We start from the raw sequence: 18,936 nt of genomic DNA, 5'->3' as shown, positions 1-18,936 counted from the left end.
GATGACATGTTTTATTTTTTTTATGCTACTCATTTTGTTTTACCACTACTTACTAATTTTCCAAGTCCAGAAACAAAACCAATTTAAAGTCAATTACAAGACATAACACATAATTTGTACCTTATCTCCGGTTACATGACGAACAATTATTACAAAAATAATTAATTTCATTTGCATTTTCATTACATCCCAATCCGCACTTCAGCAGAGCAGCCTGCTTTATCTGCCGGGTGATGCTGGGTCTTTTTTCCTATGATGTATATACCAGAGAAACCATGCTAAAAAAAAAAAAATTAAACCAAGCAGCAAAAAAATGGAAAATGAATGCTTTTGATTTTTTTTCCACCGTGCATAGCAAACTAAATTTAATCAGACAAGTAAATTTCACCGGATAATTTCAAGATAAATCTGCTGAATTAAACAGAGCCATGAAATAAATATCAGAGCGTTTCAGAGCACAAACTCCACAACCCCCTTTGATTAAGAGATTTTAAAACTTGGCCACTGTCAGAGGAATCCTGCGTCACTCGCCTTCCTCTGAGTGAACACAGCATAATGCTCCTTGTACTCTGTCCAGCGGTGACTTCACCACATTTCACCACACAGTTACTGCTATAAAAGATACAAAATGACTGAAAGGACCTTTGCAGAGACTTTGCATGAGAAAAAAACCTTTTATGGTAAATTCCTTTTGAGATAGTGTCATAATAGCATCATGTCCTCGCTTTATCTAATAATTCTTATTATTCTAAAGATAAGCACCACATTTCTATGAACAAATCTCTCATATATAGACAATTTTGCTCTATCAGCAAATGAAACACAAACGTGTATCCAAAATGAACATATGCAAAGGTAGTAAAAATAGTTAAATAATCATAAAGACAACATTTGATCAAAATATCCGTGAGACCTGAGATGTGACGTCTTTCTGTTTCATGCCTGCAGGCTGTAACGTGAGGAGAACTATGATCATAAAACGATAATACCTTGCATACGCAGTCAGGGGTGGCGTCATTTGGTGCACGTCTCATTCGATGGATAATGACTTCAGGGACTCTGCGGTATATGAACTTGGGAAGCATAAATAATGCACTGCTTGGTTCACAGCACAGGAAATTTGGAAACATAAACATAGAAGGAAGCCAGTAACTTCTGCTCATTTTTATGATGCAGCGCTGATGAAAACAGTTAGTGTTAAGAGCCGAAGTTCCTGGTAGCGGTTTTATGCTCACCGGCAGGACTGGCAAAGGTTTAATGTAGCAAAAGTTACTAGGGCAGTTTCTCATTCGCTTTTGAAGGGTGTGTGCTCGAAACTGACGTCAGTTGTATAAGCGTTTGCAGTCGTTTTGTGGTGTGTGATGACTCTGCCTGTCACGGAGGGTTAAAAGTTATTGTTGATTAATAATCGTGTCAGACTTCTGCAGATATAGAACCTTTATTCCACACTGTGGGTTCGCATCTGTGGAGTCAGCAGAGATTTTACTGTCAGTGTGCGGCTCCTCATTGAATTGAAGACAGGGATATACCACAGTTTTTCAGGCACAACAAATATATCTAGAAGCTGTGAAATACATTCCCTGAAAATTCAATAGCATTAATTTTGCATTATATTCATTATGTCAGTGATGGTAGCCAACAAATGGCACTCACTATTCTGCACTAAAGGTGGAAAGGCAGGTGCTTTTATCAAGTATTAGGCAGCATCGATGATGACTGGACTGCTGCTATTGTTGTAAAAGTACTGGCTCTATATATTATTTATTTGTTTGGGTGTGTAGCCTTCTGCCAGGTGAAAGAGGCTGCACAATAAAAGCTCACCCTGGCTTATCTTTTTGTACAGCTGAGCACAACATATTTGTAGTTTTTTATTTTTTATTATAAATTATTGCCAATCTTTTCAAGGTACTGGAACATTTTGACCACTATGCACGCATTTAAAAGAGAATTGCAAACTTTTTCAGCAAAGTCTGAAACTGTTTCCCATCTTAAATATATCTATAAAGTGGGGAAATATGTATTTGGGCCACACTCAAAAAATGGAAACATTTACAAAAGTCTAACTTGTAATTTGAACAAAAGGATCTGTATGAAATTCAACAACTTAATTTGTTCTTGTTGAGATGACCTGATACAATCTAGTAAGAGTGGTTAGTTGCTGGACTCACAAAATTCACAAGCTCACACGAGACTGCATACACACCACGTGTATGCTATCGCTATTTATTGTGGTTTAACCCGCCAAGGACAAAAACGTACAGAAAATTCTACATCAAGCCTTGTAATCATAACTTTTCTACTTTTGTTGCGCCTCACTCGACAGCTCGGTGGCGTGGTGGTTAGTGCTATTGCCTCACAGCAAGAAAGTCCTAGGTTCAAATCCACAATCTGGCTAGTTTGCAGTGGGTTCTGGGTACTCTAGTTTCCTCCCACAGTCAAAAATCATGCAGGTATTAGAGTTAGGTTAACTGGTCATTCTAAATTAAACCCTTTAGGTTTCTTGGCTGTTGCCTGGCAACTTAAATGTCAGCTCTGCCCACAGATTTTCTATCAGATCGAGGTCTAAAGACTGGCTAGGCCACTCCATGACCTTAATGTGCTTCTTCTTTAACCACTCCTTTTGTTTCCTTGGCAGTATATTCGAGGTCATTGACATGCAAGAAGACCCATCTGACTCATCTTCAGTGTTCTGACTCATGTAAGGACGTTCTCATCCAAGATGTTATAGTACTATACATGTGCCTTTCCAACACAGTGAACTTGTGCTGTACTGTTGGCATAAAAAAAAGCCCTAAACCATAATGTTTTCACCTCCATGCCTAAGTGTGGGGATGGTGTCTGCTTAGATGTTAATTAGCACACTTAAGATGGTCCTGTGCATGTGCCTTTTTGAGATGTTGGACCTTACGAACACTGCAAGACTTCAATCTGTTATGATGTGGTGTGTTACCGGCGGTGTTCCTGGTGACTGTGGTCCCAGCCGTCTTGAGATGATTAACAACTCCTTCTATGTAGTTTTGTGCAGACCCTCCACCTTTCTCACGATAATCCTCACCCTGTGAGATAAGAGCTTGCACAGAGCTCCAGACCAAATACTGATTGATGGTCATTTTATATTTTTCCAATTTCCAATCGATTGCACCAGCCGTTGTCACCTTTTCACCAGAATTCTTGCTGATGGTCTTGTAGCCCATTCCAGCTTCGTGCATGTCTACAGTCTTGTCCCTGACGCCCTTTGACAGCTCTTTGGTCTTTCCCATAGTGGTGGGGAGGTTGAATCTATGGACAGGTGTGCTCTACAAACATAAAGAGTTGAGATCAGGAATATTTGTTACTGATTGATTGTTTATTATCTGTGTGACACTTGGGCACACAGTCAGTCTGTGTGAGCCAGAATTCTGCCTGGGTTACAAGGGATCAAATACTTATTTCACTCAATGATATGCAAAACAATTAACAAAAAACCCTCCACTGACTAATACAATACACAACCTTATGTTGCCTTTGTTCTTTATTTCATTGTGAGAGTGTAAGAACGTATGAAGGACAGCAGCATATTCAGCAGCATGTCCCCAAACAGCCTTGAGTTTAAAACGTCAGTTGGTGGAGTGAAAAGACAAATCCTTGAGGCCTGAATCTTTGCGTGAGTGGATGTGCTTTAAAAACTATAATTTCAGCACTCTTCACTAGCTGCTGGCAGAACAGCACTAGGTTTATAGCATAGCGTGTCATTATCATTTCCCAAAGAAGCCTTCTGTGTTTAACCTGAGAACATTTCAGTTAACATCTGCAGTGCTTCCTCCCACTCAAAATGTGATGGCCTCTGCCTGATGGAGAACATCAAGATAGACACTCTATTCTTTGTTCTTTGAACCTCTTTTTTTAAAGAATGGAAATACACACCCTGTTGCCATTAAATACACTTTAGAATTCAGTGATCAAACAGTGTCAGCACCGTCTCCAACCCCTTAGAGTTTAGACTCTTTGATCTTATCACGTCATTGTATTATAAACCATCTATCAGACCTTAGCAGCTACACTCTGCCTCCCTTTTAGTCATCTGTGGTATAAAATGCAATTGCCTTGAAATGATTTGGGTTGACTTGCCTTCTCTGAGTCCCTATGCTCACTGTACAGAAAGTGAGTAAACACACCAAAGCAGCAAACTTTGTAATAGGACTTAGAGTAATTTCTTCAACCTGCCCCAAGAGGTTAGGAAATGAAAGTAAAATCGTTTCTTTTAGTCATGTGTTTTTTCCGGGCTCAGCCAAGGTCACATTACTTGCCCCCAGGATTCAGACCCCGGGGGATCTCAAAGGTGCTACATAGGTCAGCTGGTTTGTGATGAATTGCAAATTTGATTACCACTGAAATTATAAGGGGGTTGAAGTCCCTGCAGTGTTGGCCATCTTTTCTAGACTGACCTTGTGTCGAAACTCCATTGACCAAATGACCTTCTCGCTGATATTAAATCATAGCAGTCTTAAAAAAGGCAACGATTCATCCGATTTCTTCTCTGTATTGCTTCCCAAATCAGATTAAGATTTGGTAAACCCAAGATTTACCAAATCTCCAAGAAACTGATAAAAAAAAAAAATTAAAAAGAAAGACAAACTATTACAGTTACAGTAAGCCAACTGTATATAACTGTTGGGATACCAACTTTTCCACCAGGCTCACTGTAGGAGTTAGCAGTAGGGAAGACCGCAGTGCTCGGGGAATTGGCTGTTCCAATTTGGGAGAAATCTGGGTAGAAATGCAGAAAAACCACGTAGTAGTGTTGAGTCATCTTTTAAACAATGGCCAAGCATGGATGAATGTTTGCATGAGGTTTGGAATACACAGCGGTGATGACAAACAAACCCGTTTTGTTGAGAAAAACAAATGAAACTCTACTGTATTTGCTTACAGTAAGGGGGAAGACGAGAAATGAAAGAGAAACTGAGCGAAGCTTCAGAATGAAATCAGTCCCATTGTCACACGGAATTTGATCCGTACACTCATGCAGATTAGTATAAAGCACTGATTGGAAGTGACTGATTTTGAACACCAGTCAGCCATCTTTGCAAACAATAGGATTAATCCAGCATGCTGGGCAGATGGACATTTTTCATGATGCATTAGGCGAAAATGAAGAGATGAGTCAGAATCTAAACAAAAGCACAGTTTGAAATTTTTGCAGATTCGAATAAGAAATCGGTTTAAATGAGACGTGATTCATTCAGCCGCAGTGAATCAGCCTGGCTGTGTGTTAGGAGAGTTGATATGAACCATGTAATTGCTCGGACACTAACGGAAATGACTCACGCAATATTGCATAGCATACCGGCTGTAAATCTGAGGCTGTGATGGGGAAAGGCATTAAGATCTCCACATCTACAGTATGGCTATCAAAAAAAAAAAAATAAATAAAATTCACACATCGGTGACAATTTTCTTGGGTTTTGAATACAAACCATGTTTGTAGATGAGTAAAAAGTCCAGTTTAGATCAATGAAGACGTGTGTCACTCTTTGGCTTGAGATTAAGAAGCTAGCTGCAGCTGTAGCATAAGAAATAGCTACAGACCAGCTTTCTGTAGTGCAGAAGGATACATCTGTATTCCACATCTAGCCTGCAGCTCTTTTAAATTTTTTTTATTTAAGCACCTACTGTAAAAATGCACACACTCAAGCTGTTAGCACAGCAGCTGCTGTAGATATAGGTTAATGATGCCTGAACCAACAAAATGAACTCGGTCACTTAGAAATAACTGGAAGTTGTGAAGGTTAGATTTGATCTTTGTAAAATGAAATTCACTCGCCATTTGAACTACTGCTATAAGACCCATTAAGTAGTAACATAGATCAAAGGTGGGCCGACAGAAGATTTCTTCATTCATTCTTCATTTTTCAGAAAAAGGGTTTTTCTTTTTCTTTTTTATGCTATAATTATCATTATTTAAGATCTGCCATGTGCATACAAAAAAAAAAAAAGCTTAAACATGTTTGTGCTTTATCTCATACTATTATTTACTGGGGCAAGCATTAGAAGGGAATGGAAACGGGGCCCCTTCCATGAGAAATCAAGCTTCATAAGACATGCAACATAAACATTTACTGTTTGAGGTAATGGGAAATTCCCTCTTGAAAGTTTTTTTCAATTTCTTCTCCATATGTGCAGTTGAACTTTATTGTCTTTGCATTAGCTATGGAGCCGATGACTGTAGGCTCAGAGACAAAGTGTTCCTGAATGGGCACAAGAGAATATTTGGGTTCTGAGGTGACAAATAAAAATGCACCTGATTATTAACACTTTTCTTCTGCTTGGCATTAGTGTGGCTGGAGTTTATCTCAGCTGTCACAGAGGGCGAGAGGCGGGTTACACCCTCGACAGCTCATCAGTCTGTTGCATGGCTAACATGTTAAGACAGACAGCTATTCATGCTCAAACTCACAGCTAATTTAGAATCACCACTTAACCTAATATGCATGTTGTTTGGATGTGGGAGGAAGTGTCAGGAGGGAACCCCACTCAGGCACAGAGGAAACATGTAAACTCCACACAGGAAGGCCCCAGCTGGTTGGGGTTTCCCATCAATACCTGCATTGGAGTGTCTCAACATAGCTGTTCACATCGTGAGTGGACAGGGTTTGCAGGACAGCTGAACAACGTCTGGTTGGTATTTTTCAACCTCCTGAACCGTGCATGTTTCTCTCACCTCGGGGAGGTTATTTTCCATGTTTGCTTGATACTTGATCCTGCTCTGCTCTGACAGGGATTGTACCAGACTGTGTCCTTCCGATTTCAGGCAGTGACCTCACGAAGCAGCGCTGTAGTTTAGATTTTATGAGCTTTGTACAGCCATGCTGCAGGGTCAAGGTGCCAACAGGTGCTGAACTGCAAGCCTGGCCTCTGGACTTTGCTATTGTTCTTACAGAGACATGAATTGTTATTCTTCACCATGGAAACAATGACAGATTTAAAAGCAGTCTTCCTATTTATTACCTCTCCAGAGCTTTAACAGCACTCGGTTTTAGTTACAATCCAGTCCACTGCCAACTCTAACACTAATGTTAGGAAAAAGGATTTTTTTAAAGATTCATTCTGCCTGGGTTTATGGTTTTAGTTTTGAAAAATTCTTTTATTGTAATATATACACTTACTTTTAGTTTAGTTATGATGTAAATTTGCTCCATTTCATTTTATGATATTTTTCTCCTTAGCTTATTGGATCTGTCTTTAAGCCATTTTTATTACTTCGTTATTCAACATGTGTTCTCTCTTATTATCAGCTTGTGTGTCATCTTTGGAGCACTTTGAACTGCACCAACCTGCATGAAAGGTGCTGTATAAATAAAGCCTGCCTTATAGATTGATTGCACACTGGCTAAATGATAACAAATACACGTGCGTCCCTTTAAAAAAAAAAAATAGACGAAAAAAGTAAATAATACATTTATGAATTAAACAGAATTTATTTGCAGAGAGCCATGGCAAAAATGACTGGTAGTCTCCCACACAGGTGTCAAAAAGCACACCTCTGGATATATTCAAAGGAATTATTGTTTGGTCAGTTTTAGAAAAAAGAAGGTAAAAGTGAAGTTAGCGTTGAAAAATCTAATAGAAACCATGAGTGCGCCTTAATGAAGCTTATGCCTTTACTGCCATGGTGCAAGGTTTCACGGCATGTAATTACACAAGACGACTTATTAGCCTCAGGAAAAGGTCACAGATGGTGGGAGTCTGCGTGAAAATCTTAAACTTAGCTTTTGTACCTCTGACTATTTAACTCGAGGGAGTGCATTTGCAGTTTGTGGTGCTAATTGTTATAAATCCTGAAAATTACAGTCAAAGAATCATTAGGCGTGATCGGAAAGATTAAGAGAAAATACTTTTTTTAATTACCTCCGCATATTCTCCTCTAGATTTCTTTTGTTGTTAACAAACAAAGTGCTTCTGTAAAGGTCAGAGGACATTTAGAAAGGGCCCGGTTCTTTTAAGATGCACTTCAGCAGGTGTGAGTGGGGATCATTGCTGAGCTGCTAATAAAACGCTGCTGCTGATTAGAGCTGCTTGTGCTGCGAGCAGACTTTTAAAACTTTCACAGCACAAAGGAGTTGTTGAGTCCCCCTTGAAACTCATGCCCCATGGGCCCTTACTTTAGTGTGGGTGCATGCTTTCCACATGCTGTAAGCAGTTTGTGTGGTAGTTGGCAAGACAGCTGAGCCAGTGCGGTAATCTTTGGATCGTGCTGCTACATGAATGGTGGCTGGGGCTCTGTGAGTATCCTGACTGTCTGCCTGAGCGCCAGGCCACAGGAATGAATCCATTTGCGCCACTGTCTGCCTGTGAATGACACTATTAATGCTCACAGTGTACTTTTTCCCTTTAGAATATAAATTAAGCTTTGGAAGACGTGCTTCAAATGACAGCCCAAAATGAGTACAGGAGGTGTTTTCTGATATTCCATTGCCATTTGAGATGCTATTAATATTAGGCCAGTTACTTTAGCCCGCACTAATTACAGTACTCCTTAATTACTTTACATGCATGTTAAACCAACTTATCTATTTACCTTCAAAATTCTTACCATTTTTCAACAGTATGCATATTTAATCTCAGCAGATGGCAAAAACAGGAACTGCATTCCTTGCGTCCAGTCTGACTGCCTGTACTAGTCATTAGGAGATTTCATCAGCTATTGAGCAACTAATTAAGCTATTACTTTGCTGAATTAGTTGGCTGATGATAAAGACGTTATTTATTGTATAGGGCTAGTTTATCCAATAAAAACAGTTGCAGGAAAAAGTTTTGTGAACCTTTTCTCCTGCCATATTCCTTCCTGAATATGCCCTAAATTCCCTAAGATTACTAAAAGTAGATAAAGAGAACTCAGTTAATGATCCAGTGAGGGAAAATATTTGTAAGTCTCTAGGGTTAGCAAAAAATTTGAAGGTAAAAACAGATTTGGGTTTTTATCCGACCAAAAATCAGATGTGTTTTTTATTTAAAAACAGGGTCCTATCAAAGTATGATCTTCACAATCCATGATTAGAAAGTGTATCATAATATGCACTCTCTTTATCTGTTAGGACTTTGAAAAACAAAACAAAAGAGTTGCTGATCCTCATCAGGCTGACAGAGTTTAGACAACAATCTTTTCTTTGGACGTTGCCAATCCACAGTTAGGAAAACTGTGTACAAATGGAAGAAACTCAAGAAAATTGTTTCTCTCCCCAAGGACAGATCACCCAATAAATATTGCTTCAAGATCAGCAAATGTAATAATCTGTGAGGTCACAAAGGCGCTGTGTAACTTCTGGACAACTAAAGGCCTCGTTCACATAGGCAAATGTAATTTTCATGAGTGCATTGCATGATTGCAAGGTCTCCAAAAACAACTGTGCTGCTGTTTGCCAAAGATCATGTGGACAAGCCTGAAGACTTCTGAACAACTGACTAATGAAAAAAAAAAAAGTTATTTTTGTTAAAGGAGAAGCATGATGTGGAGACAAAAGAGGAAGCTGCATTTAAGCATGTGAATCTTATCTTATTTGCAAAACACGGTGGTGGTTATGTCATGGCTTGGGCCAGTTTTTCTGCATCGCAGTTAGGATGTTTGCCATTATTAAAAATACCAGTTTTCAATTAAACCAGCAAATTCTGGAGGAAGAAAAACAATCAGAGAAAAGTCCTTCAACAAAAGGATGGTGGGAGAAATAAGGATCTTAATGGCAAAGTCAAAGTTCTGAGCTTAATTCAATAGAAATGTTTCTGAATGCCCTGAATCATGTAATTCGTGTAAAGGAAACGCACCAACATATTGGAACTGAAGTTTGTCGGTGGGCTAAAAGTCTACTAGAACAAAAAAAATCCATAACTTAACAACTAGCCAAATGATCAGGTTCCATCGTAGGTAATGGCTATTACCCTCAGTGCTAACCTACAGCTTATGTTGCATGAGTTATTACATCCTAAGTGCTGACTATTGTTTAATCTAGTTACGTAAGATTGGTATGGGACAATACATTAATATTGTTTCCTACATTTTAGTTCCATCTGGGCGTTTGGCCATTTAGTGTTCAACTCGGACTTTAACATCTGTGTTGCAGCTCCCCAGAGTTTTGTCAGAACGTTCCCACTGTGCCCACAGCTTAATGAACCAAGTTATATGGAATGGTCATTTGAGTAATCTTATTTTTTTATTTTATCGGTTCTTTTATATACTTTGGAAGTTACCATTTTATATAGTATGTTTTACTTTATTGATATTGTGGTTTCTGACTTTGGTCATGCATTTAATTTTTTTCCTATGTCTGTTTTGCCTGAGTGGGTTATTTCTATGATATTGAAAAAATAAACATATAACAGAAAAACGCCTTTTTTTACCTTGACTGTAAACACATTTTGGTGACACACAGCAGAGACCATAGTTTCCAATGCAAGTATAAAAAGGAGCGTATGAGGTAAGTATGCGTGTGGTTTTGGTGTCATGAAACAAAGCTTTTCCAGTTCTGTTCTACCACAATGAAGAGGTGCCACATACGCAACTCTTTCCATTTGTCACTGTAAGTCAGAGTGACTCCAGATTCTCAAATGAAACTGAGCCGCTGAGACATTTCCTAGGCACATTAGGTTATAACCTGGCGAGTCAAAAGAACATTTATGGAGAATGAGCTAATCAGTGTGCAAATATCCCTTGACATGAACACTGAGGTATTGTAGAAGAAGATCAAAGATTGCGAGGAGGTTAGCCAGTGGCCTTTTTTGTTCCACATCACTGTAAATCTCCAAAAAACTGGCAAAAGAGTTAATCCTCTCTGGCTTATAACACCTATTAAAATGCTGATGTAGGCTCAAACTTAGAAAAAAAAAAATCGTGAACATCTCTAATGCTGCTGGGAGGCAAGTAGAAGATTTTCCCATTACCCAGAGAAGTCAATTTTAATGTGGGCAAACATCCTGAACCACAGAATGCTTTAACAGTCTGGTTAAATATTAAAGTTTTTTTTTAAAATAAACACATTAAACTGATAATTACATTTTAAAAAAAGGCTAAAACTAGACTCTTTTTAGCTGTCACACATTATAAGTCATTATAAGTCTACTTTGGGTTGCATGTATAATTTTTGGATTATAATTTCTATTAAAAACGGGTCGTGCCAGCTTTTCATCTGCATTTGGCCGAATCCTGACGTTGCTTGATATTACTGATGTAACTGCTTGTAGCATTTTCACAATGTTAGGTTACATATGTTACTTTGTTTCACCACACATGAATTCAACCGCCATTCGTTGTTTCCACTTGCATAAAGTGCTTTTATACCTCTTACGTTTTAAGTTGGTGCCATGTTTTTCAACCGGTGACAAGCTCGTTTCGTCTTATTAGTAGGAAACGTGCTTTGGTCCACACAGACACTCTAATAGAGATCGCATTTGGCACTTTTCTCTGCGTTGCATGTGCTGAACTCAAAGGGCACTTGGAGAGCACTTCCTCTGCCAGGGGCCAGTGCCAAGGTAGTTTTAAAGAATGCGATCCAGCAGCACCATCTCAACATTTAATGGCTTCCTGTGTGTTGCCCATGCATGCTACACATCTAAGCCAAGTGTAGTGAAATTCAGAGTGCGAGTTTTGGCCTATAATCTTGTTGAGAGACAAGAAGGCGAACAAACAAACAGCAATTATCACATACCTGATGTGTTGCAATATAACATTGCATCAGAGTTTTCCCTTTTTGTGAGCCAAACAAATGTGAGAATAAAGAAGTCAGGCTTTCCAAGAAGTTGTGTAGCCAAGACAAACAGTCTCATCTCATAGAAAACAGTGCACACATACTGACCACAAAAAAGAAGCAGACAAAGCAGGAGTTCTTAAGACGATAAAAGCAAAAGAAAAAAGTCACAATAATGGATTGCAGGTTGTTTATACTTATTTGACACCTACAGGGAAGAAAAACGGTTTATTCTGCTTGACTTTAAATGCTTTATTGCACAGAGAAGAACAGACAGTGACGTGTGTGAAAAGAGTGAAAAATCTCACGGATTACATCAAGGACTTCATCCAAGTAAACCATTTCCAGCACAGATTGGACACACTGAACGTCCACAAAATGTCAAAGGAACAATGGAATTCAGCCGAATGAATTTTTCTTAGTGCGTCTTTCAAGATATTTTCTCATAGGTCAAAAGCAGCTCGCCTGTGATGTATTATCCCATTTTCTGTGCCTGCTTCCCCTATCTGTCTCCCTGTCTTTGCGAGTCTGGATTTTAGGGCGGCAGATGTTTTAGCTCATGACTGGATGGTGATGTCATTGCTGGTGAAGAACTTAATTCTTCTGTTTTGGTCCGAGGAGGACTGAGCAGCAACGCTGAAGATGCCAGATGTATTTTGAGTTGTAGTTAATCTTCCGTTTAAGCGACACAGCGATGCTTTATTCCTAATTTGTCAGTGAAACACTGTAAAAGCATTTGAAAAGGATCTGATGGATGCAAGATGTAGCATTAAATTGATTAGCATTTTAAAAAAAAGGGACAAGATATACTATAAGAGTTATTTTGAGGTATAAATAACCGGAGAACAGTCAGCTTGAAAATAGATTATAAGAGTGTAAGAACCTTCAAAACCGTTTCAGATCAGTTTTAGCTGAAGAAACACACAAAGCAGTGATATTTCAAAACCTCACGCTGCAGGCATCCTGTCCCACCTTACAGTATGTCAAATGTCTTTTATTAAATGGGGAAGTGGGACTTTGCAGGTCATTGGGGTAAACTGAACACACTGTAATTTTCTTGGAGTCATTCATAGAATTTCTACACTGAGCTCTGTCGTCTCCAGCCCCAACAAACAGAGCCTTTCTTATCACACAGCAGTGGGATTGTTGACCGTAGACGTTATTTGATATACTACTGTTTTCTCTATGCAACTTATGAAGCGGCTGCAGAAATATTTGATTATTAATGTATTTCAGTGTGTTTGAAGCAAACATTTTAACAATGCTATGGACTTTGTTTTCATGTTTTAAACCTATTTAAGGTTTAAAACATGAATTGCAGCCCTAGTGATTTTTCGGTTTCGTACTATTTGTGCCTCTCTCTGCATTAGGCCCTCAAAAGGGTTTCAAATTGAATAATTCATTCTTCAAGAGTGGATATAAGTGGTATAAGAGTTTACTTAATTTTAAACGTTGAACTTTCACTTTAAACTGAATGTAAGTACATAAGTTTATTTATAAGCACCCTTAACAGAGAAGTGGTCACAAATAGTAAGTACACAGTAAAATAAGAGAATGAAATGCAATAAAAAAGTACAATATAAAGGCAATCTGACTTGTTCAACATATGTTATATTTGAGAAGTGTTTACTTAATTTCAAAACTTTGAACTGAATAACAGTAAGTAAGCAATGTTTATTTATGAAGCGCCTTTCACAGGCGAGCGGTCACAAAGTGCTGTATACAAATGGTAAGTAGACAGTAAAATAAATACAAAAATGAAATGTCAGAAAAACAACACAAAAAGTAAACTTATGCTACACGTTAGCATTTCTTGCTTTCTTTTTAGATAAAGAACAGCATATAAAGGTTAGTCTGACCCTTTGTTTTGTGGTCAGTGCTCTAGTTGCAGGTTTTTGAACACAGCCACTCCTCACACCAGGTCGTGAACTGGAAGCTCCAGTAGAGCCGCTCCTCTGGTTGCGTAAGCTCCGGCTGCATCGGTTCACTGACAGTCTGACTCGATAAGATTAAAATCAAGAATTAAAGGCAGTAAGTCTTTAATTCTTGATTTTAATCTTATCTTTTTAAGCAACCTTTTTATTAATGCCATTTTTTCTGTGCTGAGGTTGTGTGAAAAGTGTTGCTACCACTGTTTGATCTGGTTGTTGCAGTTTCATAAATGCCTCCAGTAAAAAATCAAAGGATTCAACATTTGATGAAAGTTTGTTTAGCTTAGCTGCTCCAACACAGATTATGGGAGCAAAACACTTTCTGACATTATACAAACACTCGTCAATGGTTCACGATACTTTGGTAATGTGTTCTTTGTGTATTTGGCTGTACTACTACTTCTCTTGGCTGCTTTCTACACCTGCCTATCTTGGAAGATTGAATCCCTTTCTGGACCCATCTAAAGGCTAGTAATATTTCAAGGGGCTGCTTCAAGCAGTGTTTCAAACTGTTCTAGGTTACTGTCAAGACGACAGCCTGAGCAAAGCACTGGGCACGAGGAGAGGTCAGTCTGTCACTGTCGGGGATCTACTGCATGTGATCACAGGTGAAGTTGCTGGTTGATGCTGACATCTAGTGGTCGACAACACATCATCAATATCTTATCACTGCTGCAGGGGAAGACAGCAGGAATTCATTATATATGCATAAAAAACACGAGCCATAAAAAAAGTTGGGGCTGCTCTTTGTTTCCCCCATTCTGTTTATTTATTATCTGGAAACCAAGAATAGAAGGACTAAAGGTTGCTTCATGGAGGCTCATCTCTTACGTTGAATGTTCAGTAACCTTGGTTAAGTTTGCAATTTTAGGGTCATCTCATTACTGTTCTACAGTCTTACAAACAGGGGTTAAATGTAGCACTTCAGTGTAGTGCTCTAATGATTTAATTAAGTGCCATGTCAAAACAAACCAGAATAAAGTGCTAACCTTGAAGATGGATTAAAGTTTGTACTGTGAGCACAACACCCCAGGTACACTGGATCAAACAAAAGCATGAGGTAGTAAAGGATATACAGAAGTAATAACTGGATAATATTGAAAATAATTTCAAAGTCGTACCTAAAGACTTTCCATTCTTGGCTCAATGCTCTCTTTGTCATGTGTAAATAATCTGGAAGCTGCTGGATTCTGTGATATGCTGCTTTATCCCAATATTTCAGGCTTTTTATGTCACATCAAGCCCATAAACATGACATAAATCATTCCAGTTCTTTGCTTTTGAACATCAGATTGTTTTCAGGATGGATTTAAAAAAAGGATCTTTTAACTGCCTTGGATGTCTTCCTGATACCTTATCTTGTGAATGATGGTTCAATAAAGGATGCTTGAGAAGAATGTCCTTTAAAAATAGTGCTAAGAAGAACAATTCAACATTAGTTTGCTTATTCAAATTTATCAGTGTCCTAAAAAAAGAAGAAATGATAAACAAACACATCTGATTATAATACGGAAGGTTTACTGTTTAATTTCAGTATAAATATCATGACCTCATAAAGGTGTGTCTTGTTTGCCTGAGAGGGTTGGGGTTTTTTTAGCATATGAAAATATGGAGATACTTAGTCATTGTTTTGGTATCCAGTATCTCTACTCATCTACAATGCACTGATCTTATCCAAAGAACATGTTAGAAAGAATACATCGTCATCGTGTGCTATTTCTTTGCCATTAGTCCTGCTTCCTCTCACACTCAGCCACATATGTTAAGTTGGAATTTTCTTCTTTAAGTGGACTAAAAGTGCAAAAAGAAACTTGTGCAGTAAATCATCTGCTGTGACACATTTACAAACACAAACATCACATCAGCACTGGATCAATATAGAGATATTACTTCTAACGTGCCCACTGAGAATTATCATGCATTTCTAGCTATTTAGACTCTCTTAGCTCATTGTTGTATTTTTACAGCCAATTAAATTTGCGGTTAAGTCTGACTGCCCTCCGAACTACATTTTCCACCAGTACTTGTCTGCTTTCAGTACACAAACTAAGACAATTGTGCTATATTTCCAGTTCAAAACAGACCCAAAAGGCAAGCTACGTATATAATTAAATTAGTGCTGTCAGCGTTAATCTCGTTAAAATGACGTTAATGCATAACTGCATTAACGCGTCAACGGATAACTGCATTAACACATTAACATTAGTGAGTTAGCACGGATCGCGCGCGTGGGGCTGGACAGTGCGAACACATTAACGAGCTAACCGCGTGATTTGCCGTGTTAATGCAGTTATTTTAACAAGATTAACATTGACAGCACTAAATTAAATCTATTCAAATCACAACGACCTTTCCTTTCATGCCAAAAAACCAAACAAAACATAGGATAAATCACACTGAATACAACCTGCAGCCAACAATCCCTACAAACTCAACAACAACAATGATGTGCCAGCCTGGAAGAAAGAGATGTAAGCTTTGCCACTGTAGCTCATTTTGTATTAAGTCATTAGCTGGAAGGAACCACTACTGGCACCTGTCACAGGTCATGCCTATAAATAAACATGAAGAGCGCACGTTTCATGTAGTACGTAAAACAATATTTAAGGCAACACACATGAGAATTAGAGTTGCTTACTTGACCTTTTCCATAATATCTTTCCTGAATTATTAATAGGCATTCATCTATTCCTTAGTGCCATGTGAGAATTGCTTTTAAAAGTCTCACTAAACACTTGGATCAGTGGACTCTAAACCGGTGACAGTAAAGCATAAAGGATGCAAATGCAGACAAGATCAGGGAAACATAAGCAGTGCCGAAGTCTTATTATTATTGTTGTTATTGCAAAATAAGCTTACCCTGCTGGTTGTCAGACAATAGCAGCCCGAGATCCGGGACTGACTCAAACAGACAGGATGGACCGGGTAGGGAGTGGCTAAAAGTTGAGTGGGTGCAGAATGAAAGATGTGTCTGTTTTCATTCTTGAGCCATCAAATATTGTCATTTTGTCCAAGCCACTGGCTCCTCAGAAACGTGCCTTATATAGTGTCACTCGGAGTGGGAGCAAAGTGAATGCATTAAGAGACCAGTGCCAACTAACACGCTGTGAGCTAGTAGACGGTATATGACAAAATAGAATCATTTTATGGCCGGAGATGAGAATGTGTCGGTGAAGTAGATGCTAAATCCAGCGCTCCAAAATCGTGACACATACTGCAGACAAACAGGGAACGCAACCACCACCCATACTGCCTCATTGTTACCCTTTTAGACAGGACTATTATCTCTAGGCACCCAACACCGCTGTGTCCGGTGCGTCAAGGCACTTACGCCAAATGACATCTTGTACGTATCAGGCGATGCCAACGGAATCTGACAAACCGACAGTGTTTGACATCCTGGGATGAGAATGAGATGAAAAGGCTGAAGGACTCTGGTGGGTGGAAGAAGCAGAAGGAAAAAAAACTGGACTGTGAGCAGATTGTGACATTTTACTGTTGCCATGAAACACAATTGTATCAAACAGCAAGAAAAAAAAGGTTTATTAAACCTTCTGTGCACTTAGTGTCCACCACAAAATGGCAGGTGTAGGTGTATTAATGACAAATCAGTCACCTGATAACCAATTGCTGTAGACACAATGGGTAAGTTCTTTCATTACAAATGCTGTCATCCATAGCAAATGGGTCAGTCCTTCCTTTCTCTAAATGTATAGAAAAAGTTGCCCTCAACAGGTCTCAGAATAGGTCATAAACCTTAAAACTAAATTGCCTTTGTTATACGCAAGCCAGGTGTGGAATTACCTGTTGGAGATCAGAGAAATGCACATCTTTATTTTAAAACCTGCTTTTTTACTGATTATGTCATATATATTTACTATATGTGGTTGTTTTAGTGGCTGTTGCTTATTGGATTCCCTTTGTACGTTATTAACTCTCGCCTGTGGTTTGTGCTCTGACTCTGGAGCAGCATGTTTCTTCTTTGTGGTTGCTGCCCTGCACTGATTGCCCTCACGCTAATCTGCTCTGTTTATATGACGTCATATATTTAAACACGACGCCTGCCGGTCACTTATGATTTAAACGAAAATTATTATCGAGCCCTCAGTGCTCACTTAGCGTTGCCTTTGCAGTACTAACCAGATCAGCACAATGTATAGTGAGAAATCTGTTTTATAATTAGTACTGAAAGGTATATATACCTTCATATATACGTCAGCTTTCCTCTTTCCTTTTTTTTTTCTGCCCAACCCCAGCGGCCAGTTTCAAAAACAGGTGCCGCACCCATGAGCTGGGTTTGCCTCAAGCAGAAATCTTCAAGGCTGATGGAAAACAAACAAACATACAAAAAAAAAAAAGGTTGCCACTGCAGAAGTGCCAAAAACTATAGTTTCATAGCCAAAACTCACTGCTTCCGGCTATGGATATTAAATGAAATAATATGTTTATAGCAAGTATAGCCTTGTACAACAAGTAATTTACCTCTTAGGAAGTGAGGGTGGTATTTTTGCAATTTACGTTACATTCTATAAAAAGATTTGAAATTCTTACACACTCATTTAAGAAATTTCAAATTGATTTACTTAAAAACGTTATGTCTGGCAAATTGGTAAGAAACTAAATGGTGAACTGACTCATTGAAAAACATTGAGTTAACCTGCCAAAGCAGTCTGTTATTTGTTGAAATAACACCATGTGTTTTGGCAATGAGCTGATGTACTTTACTATTTTCGTTTGTTAAAGGTTTCTGTTCCTATTCGGGTCCAATTGGGCTTCATTGTTTGTCTATAGCCCAGCTCCAGGTGACAGGAAGTCAAAGGGATGTTACCTGTCAATGGTCAGCAGCAGCAGCCCATAATTGGTCTGAATGTTGTTATAAATTCATATGGATTGGTTTATGCCTTTTATTAGGTTGTAAACTGTCACTGATACATTGAAGTTCTTGTTGACAAAGGCTGAGAGAGGAGGCTAGAGGGAAAGAAACGCAAAGAGCTGGGTTAGACAGCAAATCGAGAGGGAGCAAAAGGAAACAGCTCAGAGTGGACGTGTAGTCAAAAAAAGCTATAAAGTCAAGACTGCTTCTGTTTTGCCCACATTCACTGATGATAATGTCACATAACTAAGCATTGTTTTTTACTATTATCAAGTGTAGATCCCTAACCTGCTCTTATAATAAGTTTTTATAAAATTACATTTTTATATTTGTGTGTGATTGTCGGGGCAAAGAAGAAGTGAGGAGCATGGAGAGCAATACAAGAGCAGGAAAAACCAGGTGAGCAAAAAAACTTAAA

At 38.7% G+C, this 18,936-nt stretch overlaps 1 long non-coding RNA gene across 1 annotated transcript; it reads right to left on the bottom strand.

Moving 5' to 3' along the window:
• Positions 1 to 13,323: 13,323 nt before the first annotated feature.
• On the bottom strand, positions 13,324 to 17,963 carry LOC109196849 (uncharacterized). The gene is made up of 2 exons (XR_002058189.2): positions 16,505 to 17,963; positions 13,324 to 14,317 (listed from the first exon to the last, which is right to left on the bottom strand). It is a non-coding gene; the product is annotated as an uncharacterized LOC109196849 (long non-coding RNA).
• Between the last annotated feature and the right edge of the window lie 973 nt (positions 17,964 to 18,936).

The sequence above is a fragment of the Oreochromis niloticus genome, linkage group LG1, assembly GCF_001858045.2.
Source record: "Oreochromis niloticus isolate F11D_XX linkage group LG1, O_niloticus_UMD_NMBU, whole genome shotgun sequence".
In the NCBI taxonomy this organism is placed as follows: domain Eukaryota; kingdom Metazoa; phylum Chordata; class Actinopteri; order Cichliformes; family Cichlidae; genus Oreochromis; species Oreochromis niloticus.
Note: the sequence above shows the minus strand (reverse complement) of the source record. Positions and strands in the feature narration are given on the sequence as shown.